At 38.1% G+C, this 13,398-nt stretch overlaps 1 non-coding gene across 1 annotated transcript; it reads right to left on the reverse strand.

Moving 5' to 3' along the window:
- Positions 1–474: 474 nt before the first annotated feature.
- LOC127747151 (small nucleolar RNA R71) lies at positions 475–578 on the reverse strand. The gene has a single exon (XR_008008955.1). It is a non-coding gene; the product is annotated as a small nucleolar RNA R71 (small nucleolar RNA).
- Positions 579–13,398: the final 12,820 nt, after the last annotated feature.

Here is a 13,398-nt window from a genome sequence, read left to right on the forward strand (position 1 = left end):
AAGCTGATCCAGAACCTGAAAGGACTCTAAAGAGGAAACTAAGAGAAGCTAAATTACAACAATCCAGAGAATTATGAACAGAATACCTCTAACAACAATAATGCAAGAAGGATGCTTGGAGATTATACCACACCTACGTCCAAGTTTGATGGAAGAAGCATCTCAATTCCTGCCATAGGAGCAAACAATTTTGAGCTGAAACCTCAATTAGTTGCTCTAATACAACAGAACTGCAAGTTTCATGGACTTCCATCAGAAGATCCTTACCAGTTCTTAACTGAGTTCTTGCAGATCTGTGAGACTATTAAGACTAATGGAGTAGATCCTGAAGTCTACAGGCTCATGCTTTTCCCTTTTGCTGTAAGAGACAGAGCTAGAACATGGTTGGACTCTCAACCTAAAGATAGCCTAGACTCCTGGGATAAGCTGGTCACAGCCTTCTTGGCTAAGTTCTTTCCTCCTCAAAAGCTGAGCAAGCTTAGAAAGGATGTTCAGACCTTCAAACAAAAAGATGGTGAATCCCTCTATGAAGCTTGGGAAAGATACAAACAGATGACCAAAAGATGTTCTTCTGACATGTTTTCAGAATGGACTATGATAGATATATTCTATTATGGTCTATCTGAGTTCTCTAAGATGTCATTGGACCATTCTGCAGGTGGATCCATTCACCTAAAGAAAACGCCTGCAGAAGCTCAAGAACTTATTGACATGGTTGCAAATAACCAATTCATGTACACTTCTGAGAGGAATTCCGTGAATAATGGGACGCCTCAAAGGAAGGGAGTTCTTGAAATTGATGCTCTGAATGCCATATTGGCTCAGAGCAAAATGTTAACTCATCAAGTCAACATGATTTCTCAAAGTCTAAATGGATGGCAAAATGCATCCAACAGTACTAAAGAAGCATCTTCTGAAGAAGAAGCTTATGATCCTGAAAACCCTGCAATGGCAGAGGTAAATTATATGGGTGAACCTTATGGAAACACTTATAATTCATCATGGAGAAATCATCCAAATTTCTCATGGAAGGATCAACAAAAGCCTCAACAAGGCTTTAATAATGGTGGAAGAAATAGGCTCAGCAATATCAAGCCTTATCCATCATCTTCTCAGCAACAGACAGAGAATTATGAACAGAATACCTCTAACTTAGAAAATTTAGTCTCTGATTTGTCTAAGGCCACTTTAAGTTTCATGAATGAAACAAGGACCTCCATCAGAAATCTAGAGGCACAAGTGGGCCAGCTGAGTAAGAAAATCACTGAAACTCCTCCTAGTACTCTCCCAAGCAATACTGAAGAAAATCCAAGAAGAGAGTGCAAGGCCATTGATATAATCAATATGGCCGAATGCAAGGAGGAAGGAGAGGACGTGAATCCCAATGAGGAAGACTTCATGGGGCGTCTCTCAAGCAAGAAGAAGTTCCCTATTGAGGACCCAAAGGAATCTGAGGCTCATATAGAGACCATAGAGATTCTATTAAATCTCCTTCTGCCATTCATGAGCTCTAAAGACTATTCTTCCTCTGAAGAGGATGAAGATGTAACTGGAGAACAAGTTGCTCAATATCTAGGAGCTATCATGAAGCTGAATGCCAAGTTGTTTGGTAATGAGACTTGGAAAGGTGAACCTCCCTTACTCATTAGTGAACTAGATACATGGGTTCAGCAAACCTTACCTCAAAAGAGACAAGATCCTGGCAAATTCTTAATACCCTGTACCATAGGCACCATGACCTTTGAAAAGGGTCTGTGTGACCTGGGGTCAAGCATAAATCTTATGCCACTCTCTGTAATGGAGAAGCTGGGGATCATTGAGGTACAGCCTGCTTTATTCTCATTACAAATGGCAGACAAGTCAGTAAGACAAGCTTATGGATTAGTAGAGGATGCGTTAGTAAAGGTTGAGGGCCTTTACATCCCTGCTGATTTCATAATCTTAGACACTAGGAAGGAGGAGGATGAATGCATCATCCTGAGAAGACCTTTCCTAGCCACAGTAGGAGCTGTGATAGATGTTAACAGAGGAGAATTAGTCCTTCAATTGAATGAGGACTACTTTGTGTTTAAGGCTCAAGGATCTTCTTCTTTAACAATGGAGAGGAAGCATGAAAAGCTTCTCTCAGTACAGAGTCAAACAAAGCCTCCTCAACCAAACTCTAAGTTTGGTGTTGAGAGGCCACAACTAAACTCTAAGTTTGGTGTTGAATCCCCACATCCAAACTCTATGTTTGGTGTTGGGAGTCTACAACATTGACCTGATTACTTGTGTGGCTCCATGAGAGCCCACTGTCAAGCTATTGACATTAAAGAAGCACTTATTGGGAGGCAACCCAATTTTTATTTATCTAATTCTATTTTTATTGTTCTTTTATGTTTTCTTAGGTTCATGATCATGTGGAGTCACAAAACAAATATTAAAATTAAAAACAGAATAAAAAATAGCAGAAGAAAAAGCACACCCTGGAGGAGGAGCTTATTGGCGTTTAAACGCCAGTAAGGAGCATCTGGTTGGCGTTCAACACCAGAACAGAGCATGGATCTGGCGTTGAACGCCAGAAACATGCAGCAATCTGGCGTTTAAACGCCAGGATTGCACACTGAGGAAAGCTGGCGTTCAACGCCAGAAACATGCTGCAGATGGGCGTTGAACGCCCAGAACAAGCATAAAGCTGGCGTTTAACGCTAGAAACAAGCATCAATCTGGTGTTAAACGCCAGGATTGCATGCAGAGGGCGTTTTACACGCCTCATTGGTGCAGGGATGTAAATCCTTGACACCTTAGAATCTGTGAACCCCACAGGATCATCTGAGGATTTGTGGACCCCACAGGATCCTCACCTACCTCAACTCACCCTCTCTCTTCTTCACCAATCACCTCAATCTCGCTTCCCCATCACCTCTTCACCACTCACATCCATCCATCTCTTCCCCACCTAATCCCACCCATATGGCCGAAACATACACATCTCTCCCTCTCCTCCATATCTTCTTCTCCTTCCATTCTTTCTTCTTTGCTCGAGGGCGAGCAACATTCTAAGTTTGGTGTGGTAAAAGCATAGCTTTTTTATTTTTCCATAACCATTGATGGTACCTAAGGCCAGAAGAAACCTCAAGAAATAAAAAAGGGAAGACAATTGCTTCCACCTCTGAGCCATGGGAGATGGAGAGATTCATCTCAAGGGTCTATAGCTCAGTAGAAGAGCATTTGACTGCACATCAAGAGAGCATGAGGAATTTCCTCATCAAGAAATCCCTGAGATACCTCAGGGGATACATTTTCCTCCACACAATTATTGGGAGCAACTAAGGATATGAGCACCAAAATCACTAGGGATCAAGCAACAGAGGCAAGGAAGAGGCATATAGGAGCTCAAAAAGCACCATTGGTCCTTTAAGAAGGCGCTACCCTCACTAAGATGGACTCATTCCTTAACTTCCTTGTTCTTATTTCTCTATTTTTCGATTTTTAAGCTATATGTGTGTTTATGTTTTGTGTCTCTACTTCATGATCATTAGTATGTAGTAACTATGTCTTAAGGCTATAAATAATTCCATGAATTCTTCACCTCTCTTAAATGAAAAATGTTTCTAATTCAAAAGAACAAGAAGTACACGAATTTCGAAATTATCCTTGAATTTAGTTTAATTATATTGATGTGGTGACAATACTTTTTGTTTTCTGAATGAATGCTTAAACAGTGCATATTTTTTATCTTGTTGTTTATGAATGTTAAAATTGTTGGCTCTTGAAAGAATGATGAACAAAGAGAAATGCTATTGATAATCTGAAAAATCATGAAATTGATTCTTGAAGCAAGAAAAAGCAGTGAACAAGAAAAAGCTTGCGAAAAAAAATAAAAAGAAAAAAATGGCGAAAAAAATAGAAAGAAAAAGAAAAAGCAAGCAGAAAAAGCCAATAGCCCTTAAAACCAAAAGGCAAGGGTAAAAAGGATCCAAGGCTTTGAGCATCAATGGATAAGAGGGCCCAAGAAACTAAAATCCAGGCCTAAGCGGCTAAATCAAGCTGTCTCTAACCATGTGCTTGTGGCATGCAGGTCCAAGTGAAAAGCTTGAGACTGAGTGGTTAAAGTCGTGATCCAAAGCAAAAAGAGTGTGCTTAAGAACCCTGGACACCTCTAACTGGGGACTTTAGCAAAGCTGAGTCACAATTTGAAAAGGTTCACCCAGTCATGTGTCAGTGACATTTATGTATCCGGTGGTAATACTGGAAAACAAAATGCTTAGGGCCACAGCCAAGACTCATAAAAGTAGTTGTGTTCAAGAATCAACAAACTTAACTAGGAGAATCAATAACACTATCTGAAATTCTAAGTTCCTATAGCGGCCAATCATTCTAAGCTTCAAAGGAGAAAGTGAGATGCCAAAACTGTTCAGAAGCAAAAAGCTACAAGTCCCGCTCATCTAATTAGAATTAATATTCATTGATATTTTGGGATTTATAGTATATTCTCTTCTTTTTATCCTAATTGATTTTCAGTTGTTTGGAGACAAGCAACAATTTAAGTTTGGTGTTGTGATGAGCGGATAATTTATACGCTTTTTGGCATTGTTTTTAGATAGTTTTTAGTAGGATCTAGCTACTTTTAGGGATATTTTTATTAGTTTTTATGTAAAATTCACATTTCTGGACTTTACTATGAGTTTGTGTGTTTTTCTGTGATTTCAGGTATTTTCTGGCTGAAATTGAGGGACCTGAGCAAAACTCTGATAAGAAGGCTCACAAAGGACTGCTGATGCTGTTGGATTCTGACCTCTCTGCACTCGAAATGGATTTTCTGGAGCTACAGAACTCCAAATGGCGCGCTCTCAACGGCGTTGGAAAGTAGACATCCAGATCTTTCCAGAAATATATAATAGTACATACTTTATTCGTGATTAAATGACGTAAACTGGTACTCAACGCCAGTTTCATGCTGCATTCTGGAGTCAAACGCCAGAAACACGTCACGAACCAGAGTTGAACGCCAAAAACACGTTACAACTTGGTGTTCAACTCCAAAAGAAGCCTCAGCTCGTGTAAAGTTCAAGCTCAGCCCAAGCACACACCAAAGTGGGCCCCGGAAATGGATTTCTGCACTTAGACTTATTTCTGTAAAGCCTAGTAACTAGTTTAATATAAATAGAACTTTTTATTATTGTATTTTTATCTTTGATCAGACCATTCGGTCTTTCATGGGGGGCTGGCCATTTGGCCATGCCTGGACCTTCATCACTTATGTATTTTCAACGGTGGAGTTTCTACACACCATAGATTAAGGGTGTGGAGCTCTGCTGTACCTCAAATTTCAATGCAATTACTACTATTTTCTATTCAATTCAGTTTATTCATATTCTAAGATATTCGTTGCACTTCACCATGATAAATGTGATGATCCGTGACACTCATCATCATTCTCACCTATGAACGCATGACTGACAACCACTTCCATTCTACCTTAGACCGGGCGCATATCTCTTGGGTTCTTTAATCAGAATCTTAGTGGTATAAGCTAGAATTGATGGCGGCATTCATGAGAATCCGGAAAGTCTAAACCTTGTCTGTGGTATTTCGAGTAGGATTCAGGGATTGAATGACTGTGACGAGCTTCAAACTCGCAATTGCTGGGCGTGATAACAAACGCAAAAGAATCAATGGATTCTATTCCGACATGATCGAGAAGCGACAGATGATTAGCCGTGCTGTGACAGAGCATTTGGACCTTTTTCACTGAGAGGATGGGATGTAGCCATTGACAACTGTGATGCCCTACATACAGCTTGCCATAGAAAGGAGTGACAAAGATTGGATAAAAGCAGTAGGAAAGCAGAGATTCAGAAGGAACACAGCACCTCCATACACTTATCTGAAATTCCCACCATTGAATTACATGAGTAACTCTATCTTTATTTTCTGCTTTATTATTTATTTTTCAAAAACTCCATAACATTTATTATCCGCCTGACTGAGATTTACAAGATGACCATAGCTTGCTTCATACCAACAATCTCCGTGGGATCGACCCTTACTCACGTAAGGTATTACTTGGACGACCCAGTGCACTTGCTGGTTAGTTGTGTGGAGTTGTGACTAAGTGTGATTCACGTTTGAGAGCGCTACCAAGTTTTTGGAGCTATTGTTGATGATCACAATTCCGTGCACCAATAAGCCCAGATCTTGGCCATTGAAACACAACTTGGTCCCCAAGACACACTTATGACCGTAGATATACAGTAGTAAAGAACATAGATCATCTTTCCCATGTATCTTATTTCGAACTGGCAGAGAGTTGGGAAGAAGAGAAGAAAGCAATATGCATGCAATAGAAAATATGTTACCTTTAACCTTTGCCTTAGCTTGATTTGGTTTGATTTTTTCTGATTTGACCTCAACCTTTTTGCCTAGCCTTCTCTTTCTTTCTTCTTCTGTGAATAGCTTAGGAACTAAGCACTCTCTTACTTCTGTGATTTCTGACCAAGTGGAAAAAGTGAACGTTGCTTTTGGTGAAAGCAAATGAGAGGGAACAACTCGGAGTGATGGATACGGGATTGGATTGGTTTGATTCATGCAACCTGTTTGATTTCCTTGGCCCATCTGATTTCATTTCTTTGATTTTTCTTGCTTCTTTTTTATTTGTAGTCCATCAGCCTTGTTTTTGTTTTCAATCAATTTGGGCTGCCTTAGTATATTAATTTTGGCCTGCAACACTTAACCAACTTCAATTAAAACTAATTGGATAATTAGCCCAATAATATAATGTTTGTAATTATCAATTATGTTTGTTAATTTCTTAACTCAACAATCTCCCCCTTGATGACAAACATAATTAAACAATGATAAAAAGGAAATGAATTTGAGTAAGGTTAAAAAACTTACTTTTGAATGATGTTGCTTTTGTGTTACTCCCCCTTTCCTTTCCACAAGTAGCTCTCCCTAAATTTATGCTCTCCTCTTTGTTCCTGTTTTATATTGTACTTATAAAAAGCATAATAGAGAGATGCATATAATTAAACTTTGACTAAGGAAGTTTATACAACTAGCAACACCAAACCAGCCCAAAATACAGCATGTCATGTCAGCACTTTTTGAAAAAGTTATTTCAGAAAATGATCATGCTTTAACCAAGATATAACATTAAGACTGGCATCAATATAACATAGAAGCAATCTCCAAAATTTATGCCAAAAAATTTACAGTAGTATCAAATTTTGCAAATCAATTTTTTATGCCAGCAACATTGTAGCAACTGCAATCAATAACCAAAAAAAATAAACAAATATTCACATTCCTACTGTTCATGCGCTATTACTCCCCATTTTGTCATCAAGGGTGGAAAATAGTCAAACTAAAGTAAACAAAAAACAACACCAAATAATCTGCAAGAGAGTGTTAATGCACAGTCTAAAACATCAAATTAATTTAAAGTAAAGGCAGCAGTTGTTAAAGTATTACAGTCATCTGGAATAACAAACAGAAGTTCAAAAGTAACAAGAGAGATAGTTTTTATGAGACAAAAGTGAGCAGACAACAGCAGCTTCATGAGACAAATCTAGGCATCTGAACCAGTTCCCTCAGAATCAGCTTCCTCTTCAGCATCAGTGGCATGATCTTCATCTTGTTGAAGATTATCAATGAACTTCATAAATACATCCACTCTATCCCTTGATTTTCGGAGGAAATGATCATGTTTGCTTGCTAGCTTTCTTTGTTCCTTACTGATACATGAAAATTAAGATTTCACGTACAACCGGCAATTATACCGGGTCATATCAAGTAATAAAACTCACTAAGAGTGAGGTCGATCCCACGGAGATTGGTAGATTAAGAAATTTTAGTTAAATGGTATATTTAGTAAAGCAAACATGGTTTTGAATTTATGAGATTTGATTTTTGAATGTAATTGCGAAAAGTTAAATGACAAGGAATTTAAAGAACTAGAATAAAGAAGGAAAATGAAAGTAAATAACTGAAACTTAAAGTGCAAGAAACTTAAATGATATTAAAGATAAATTGCAAGAAGGTAAAGATTGCAGAATTGTAGAGAGTAGAAAGGTAAATTACAAGGAATAGAAAACAGAATGTAAATGGCAAGAAAAATAAATTGCAAGAATATAGAAGGGAATTGGGTAGTGGGTATTCAAGATAACTAAAGAACACAAGAGATGAGAATTAATGATGGAGAGATCATTAGGGATCAGAGGTGTAAATTGTCATGAATTGACTTTACTCAACTCCTTCTCAATCATGGGTATAGATCCATGGCGGATTGTAGATAATTGAATTCTAATCTCTTGGCAACTCAATTTCTCTCAACACAATCAATTGCCACTCTCGTGATCTAATTGGTCATGAGAAGAGGTGAAGTTCAAATTTCTAATCCAAAGTCACACAACTTCCAGGATCTCAACTAAGGGAGGTTACATCTCATATACCAACCCAAAGTGTATCGATCAAAGAAATTGTGAAAGGAGAACTCCAAACTGAATTATATGGATTATTTCTCAAGTTCACCATACAATTCATGTAGATTCAATCCTTCTTTCGAATGTAATTGAATCTGTGAAGAACAAGAGTTTCCTCTTGGATGAACCACTTGAATTGAGAAGGAAAAGATTAGTTGTCAACCCATTCAAATAAACAGAGCTCCTCCCCCTAATGAAAGTGGGGTTTAGTGAATCATAGCTCTAAATTCAAAAACAATTGCAAAAGTAGACATTAAACTTAAGTAGTCAAGAAATGAAGAATGAAGAAGAAGTTCTTGAAAACTGAAAATTGAAAGTTGCAAGAAAAACAAAATAGCTTTCGGGTATCCTCCCGAAAGTGAAGAATGCTGTAAAAGTTCAAGTACTCGATTGAAATGTAAAAGTATAAAGTAAAAGTCTCTAAGAAGTGGAAGAAGTCCTCTAAGTACAAAATTCTACTCTATTTATACTACTCCTAAAACTCATTTGGAGGTCCTCAATTGGGTTGGCCATGTGGGCTTTTCCATTGTTAAGTTCCTGGTCCAATGAAGGAAGTATTCCCCTTTGAAGAGAGTATAGAGAGCAAGAGCAAGTCCTCATCAACCCTGGTCCAACTGGGCGTTACTGGAAAACACGCCAGTTCACAGCACGTTGGCAACGTGCTATTGAATTTCCTGGGCACCAGGCTTGGGCGTTGTTGGCCTAAGTTATTTCCAAACACTTGACTCAGTTTTGATGCCCAAAGTTGGCTCTGGTTTGAGCTTCAATTTTGTGCTTCACTATAGAATATTATACATGGTTGGAAAGCTCTGAATGTCAGCTTTTCAACGCAACTGGAAGCACCTCAATTGGAACTCGATAGCTCAAGTTATGCTCCATTGAAGAAGGCAATGTCAGGCTGCCTGGGCGTTTTTGGTGAACACGCTCGTGAAAACGTGTTCAGATTCTGAAGCTCTAAATGAAGCCAGCTTTTGAAGCTTCAAATGAATGCCAAACCCATACTATGATATATGGTTGGAAAGCTCTGGATGTCTACTTTCCAATACCGTTAAGAGTGCACCATTTAAACTCTAACGCTCAAGATATACTCCATGGAAGGTGAAGAGGTCAGCTGGCCTTACTACAGGTTGATACCATGTTTATCTATGTACTTTCGGGGCAAGTTTCCTCCATCAAATTTGGTGTCCACCATATAGTGCCATATATGCTTGGAAATCTCTTGATTTCTAATTTCCAATGCCACTGAAATCATCTCATTTGGAGTTTTGTAGCTCAAGATATAGTCCATTAAAGAGGGAAAGGTCAGGCTGCCTAGGCGTTGTTGCTGAAGTTGCTGGCAAACACGCCAGCAACAACTTGCAGGCCTTCTCCTCCATTTTGCAAGGGTGTTGTTGCCCAAGTTGTTGGCATACACGCCAGCAACAACGTGCAACCCTTCTCCTCCATTTTGTATGTGCGTTGTTGCCCAAGTTGTTGGCAAACATGCCAGTGACAACGCCCCTCCTCTACTCTCAACTCCATTTCCTTGTTTTTGGGGGCCTAAAGATGACTCAGATTTGAGCTTCCATTTTATGTTACATTATGAACTATTATATATCATTGGAAAGCTCTAGATGTCAGCTTTCCAACACAACTAGAAGCATGTCAATTGGATCTCTGTGGATCAAGTTATGCATCCTTGAAGAAGGTAAGGTCAAGCTGCCAACTCTGTTGAATACACACTAGCACGTTGCCAACTTGGTCTCCAAGTTGCCAACGTGCTGCTCCTCTTGGCTGCACCTAAATGGGCGTTGCCAACTTGGTCTCCAAGTTGCCAACTTGCTGTTCCTCCTTGCTCCAAGATTTCCTTGCTCCATTGTCTTCTTGCTTCATCACCTAACATAAACCAAAGAATTTTCCTCAAAGTTTTGCATCTTATGCATAAATTTTCAAGGGAATCATTTGCATCAACTTGCATATAAGCTTCTTGAATCATTTGCATAGATTATGCCAGATTTCACTTAGTTCTTGGTTCATGAATACATGGAGGAAAAACTCACAAAATTGCTCATTTATTTCAAAGAAAGTGAATGAAACTAAGCTAAAGCTAACTAAACTAACTAGTTAAAATAGCAAATATGCGAATGCATCACAACACCAAACTTAAACCTTGCTTGTCCTCAAGCAAGAAAAGAATCATGCAATAGAGATTGACAATCCAAGGTTAGAAGAATAGCAAGTTAATGTTCATGGCAAGCTAGTTTTTTTTGTGCATGCTACAATCACAAAAGAAATGTAAATGGTTGATGCTTCTATCTAGCTCACTTTGGGAAATCTTTTTCTTATAATTCTTCCTTGAACAAGCTTTTGATTTTCTTATCAGCTTCTCCTTTTGGGTGCTTTACCCCATGAGTTAATAACAAAGCTACGATTCTAAATGCTTTGTTTTCAAGTATTACCACTTGATACATAAGCACCACAAGCATTTGAATTAGAGGACTTCAGTAAGCTCATTTTTTATTTTCTTGACTTTCGAATCATTGATGCTCAGAACCTTGAGCTTTGAGGGAGTACTTTTACACTTGAGTTTAGCTTTGACTTCTAAGTGTTTTGTTTTCAAGCATTTGGCCTGATACATAAACACCACAAGTACTTAACAATGGAATTGTCATTGGTACTCAGAGCCTTCACCTTTCTCATTCTTTCCCTTTTTCTTTTCTTGCCTTAATTGCATTTGCTTCTTCAAGGTTTTCATGATTTTCAAAAGATTTCACAAAATGTCCTAGATGAAAACTTCAATTAAATAAATTCTAATGTAATTGAGCAACAATCAATCATACTAGCTTTTCAATACTTGTATGCACATACTAAATTCTTCTTTAATTCCTTGTTTGTTTAAGATCATGATACTTTATTGCTTTTGAATTCACAAAACTCAAGTTGATAGTCATAATGTCACAGCAGCATGTTGCAATTTAGAAATCAAACTATGCCTATTCATACCACTCATGTATACAGAGAAGGTAATAAGACAATCATGCAATTTAAAGTGCTGGAAACAAATGAGAGGAAAAAAAACTTTACAACCTTGTAATTCATCTTCTCTATTGTTGTCATTTTCCTCCCATTCTCCCACTTCCCACACCAAACTTAGAATAATTGCTTGTCCTCAAGCAACAATTAGAACCGTGGCTGTAGGGCTAAGATAGATCATGAATGTCTTACACAATGAAATGTTAGTGATACATGTGTTGAAGCAAGCAGAATTAAGAATAACTATCAAGGCAAAGAGAAACAAAGACACTGTGATTGCAAAAATAAGATGATGTGCATGATACATTGCATAAAGGTATAAGCGGCACACCAAACTTAGTGTGACACTCTCACTTGGAATTGATGCAAGTATCCAGCAAGGATTGAAAGCAATTTTTTTTGTTTTGCATAGCAACACCAAACTTAGAATACAACCATATGTCAATTTATTTGAACCAAAACTAAACACAAGGAACTGTTATATGTTAAATACAATCACCAAGTGAAGAATCTGTCATGAATAAGGATGTCTGGGTGATGTATTAACAAACACAGTTAATAAAAGAAAGCAAAAAAAAAGGAAATGATTAAAACAATCAAGAAAACTAAAATTGTCTAACTAGAAGAAAAAAAAATATAACACTGCAGCGGCATTATGATTATGTAGACAAGTGGTGTTGCTGGATGATTTGCATAATAAAAAAATAAGTGGCACACCAAAATTAGAATCTTAGTGTGACACTTCCATGTAAAATTGATGCAATCATCCAAGGGATTGAAAACAAATTGTTGCAGGGCAACACCAAACTTAGAATGTGATCATATGCCAATTTATTGAAATTTAAACTAAACAGACAGAGAAAAAAAAAGAACTAGACAAAGAAATAAAACGTTATCCAAGGTTGGGTTGCCTCCCAACAAGCGCTCTTTTAGTGTCATTAGCTTGACATGTTGTTCCTCATTTTCTTCCTCTTCCTCCAGTTGGTTAAGATGAACGACCTCAAGGGGGGAGAAGTTTCAGCTGTTGTCCCCTTTCTTGGTCTCCTCTCAGCAAGCCTCCTTTTGTACATAGCTTGATTGAGCTTGTGATGAGCGGATAATTTATACGCTTTTTGGCATTGTTTTTAGTATTTTTAGTTAGTTTTTATTATATTTTTATTAGTTTTTAGTTAAAATTCACTTTTTTGGACTTTACTATGAGTTTGTGTGTTTTTCTGTGATTTCAGGTATTTTCTGGCTGAAATTGAGGGACCTGAGCAAAAATCTGATTCAGAGGCTGAAAAGGACTGCAGGTGCTGTTGGATTCTGACCTCCCTGCACTCGAAGTGGATTTTCTAGAGCTACACAAGCACAAATGGCGCTCTCTCAACTGTGCTGGAAAGTAGACATCTTGGGCTTTCTAGCAATATATAATAGTCCATACTTTTCCTGAGATTTGATGGCCCAAACAGGCGTTCCAAGTCAGCTCAAGAATTCTGGCGTAAAATGCCGGAACTGGCACAAGAATGGGAGTTAAACGCCCAAACTGGCACAAAAGCTGGCGTTTAACTCCAAGAAGAGTCTCTACACGAAAATGCTTCAATGCCCAGCCCAAGCACACAGCAAATGGGCCCGGAAGTGGATTTTTATGTCATTTACTCATCTTTGTAAACCCTAAGCTACTAGTTCTCTACAAATAGGACCTTTTGCTATTGTATTTTCATCTTTCAATCTTAGGATCATCTTTTGATCATGTTTTTATGATTGAACCCTCTTTGGGAGGCTGGCCATTCGGCCATGCCTAGATCTTGTTCTTATGTATTTTCAACGGTGGAGTTTCTACACACCATAGATTAAGGTGTGGAGCTCTGCTGTACCTCGAGTATTAATGCAATTACTATTGTTATTCTATTCAATTCAGCTTATTCTTGTTCTAAGATAT

This window comes from Arachis duranensis, chromosome 4 (assembly GCF_000817695.3).
Source record: "Arachis duranensis cultivar V14167 chromosome 4, aradu.V14167.gnm2.J7QH, whole genome shotgun sequence".
NCBI lineage: Eukaryota > Viridiplantae > Streptophyta > Magnoliopsida > Fabales > Fabaceae > Arachis > Arachis duranensis.